Source organism: Hipposideros armiger, unplaced genomic scaffold (assembly GCF_001890085.2).
Source record: "Hipposideros armiger isolate ML-2016 unplaced genomic scaffold, ASM189008v1 scaffold_359, whole genome shotgun sequence".
Lineage (NCBI taxonomy): Eukaryota > Metazoa > Chordata > Mammalia > Chiroptera > Hipposideridae > Hipposideros > Hipposideros armiger.
Genome location: NW_017731709.1, coordinates 403,604 through 405,157, shown reverse-complemented (window position 1 = coordinate 405,157; position 1,554 = coordinate 403,604).

The following is a 1,554-nucleotide window of genomic DNA, read 5'->3' as shown; positions in this document are numbered from 1 at the left end:
TCATAATACTTCTGTGTTTTCACAAGCAAATACATACATAGTCTATTTATAAGCCTGCTTGGTGTTTTCTCTGTAAACATGAATCCTGGACACAGAAAATCTGAGCTGATTCAAGTCTGACACTTACTTTATTGGTCTCAAGGCTATATATCTCTTTCCTGATTTCTCTGCATGTCCAAATATTTCAAATACTCTTTCGTCCCCAAAATTCTTGCTGATATTCATCATGCATTATCAATTGGAAGAATCATCCTAATTTCGTTAAGAAAAATATCCTTTCTGAGGTTGAAGAGAAAGAAAAGCTAATCATGACCCATAAAACATATCCTCACTGAGATGTCTGAATGTTGATAGTATGGTTTTGAAACAACAAGGAGATACCTGTATGCAGACATTTCTCCATCTATATGAGTAGAGATAGTATAGCTTAATGGATAATGGCTAAAATGTGGCTCTGGATTCAGATGTCAATGTTTGAATCCAAGCTCCACTATTAAATTCAGTGCTGTGATCTGTAAAATAGCCATGAAAGTATTACCTACCTCATGTATTATTAAATGTACAGATTAAATGAATTTATATATACAAAATCATTTTGAATAGGTACTCAATACATCTTAACCATATCATCACTAGTTGTTTATTTATCATTGTGGTAGGATGATATGTGGAGTATTACAGATTTTCATATATTTAATTCCAGGACATCCTCCATTTGACATAAGAGATGTAAATTTGACTTTCCCTCATGGTGGGCAGTCACTAAGCAAATACTTAACTTTCAAATTCCAAAATCTCAGGTCAAAATCCAAGACAGAAAGACTTTTTTCCTTTCTTGTAACTTAATTATATTCTAGATCAATAGGTCCATGTAGCTTTTCTTCTGGTATAGACTAGGAAGTAGTATGTGAAAGACAATTGAGTGCAAACATAAAGATCTCAGAAAGCATAAACCCTACCACCCTACTCCATTCCTGCTTAAATATGTGAAGAGAGAAGCAATGGAACCCAAGGGAGCTTGAGAAATCTCAGCCCTATGACATGCATCTTGGAGTGTAGCCCTGACAGCATTTAACATGGCACCTCACAGTTCAAGTATGACTACATAAGGTATCTAAGCAAAGTGACCTGAGAGCATCCCATGTACCCAGGGTTCTTCAAAAGGGCATGTATTTTAAACAAATGAGAGAGGTCAAAATATCTTTGTAGTTTCAAGACTAGAAAAAGAGAACACCAGAATAGAGAATGTATCATAGAACTTGAGCTGGAAATTGGATGAGAAGATGTTTACATCTTTTTTTTTTTTAAGATTTTATTGAGGAATTGGGGGAGGGGAACAGTGCTGGGGAATCAGGGGAAGGGGAACAGACAAGTTGTTGTCCTTTTGTTCTTCAGGCTAGTTGTAGAGGATGTTGCTTCACTGGCCCATGTTGATATCATCATTGCGCTCTTCCCAGGTGAGGCAGATCAGTCCCTGGCCTCTAGACGACCACTCACGGTGGCTGTTGGTAGCTCACACTGGCTGCTGGCAGCTCATGCTGGCTGAAGGCCACT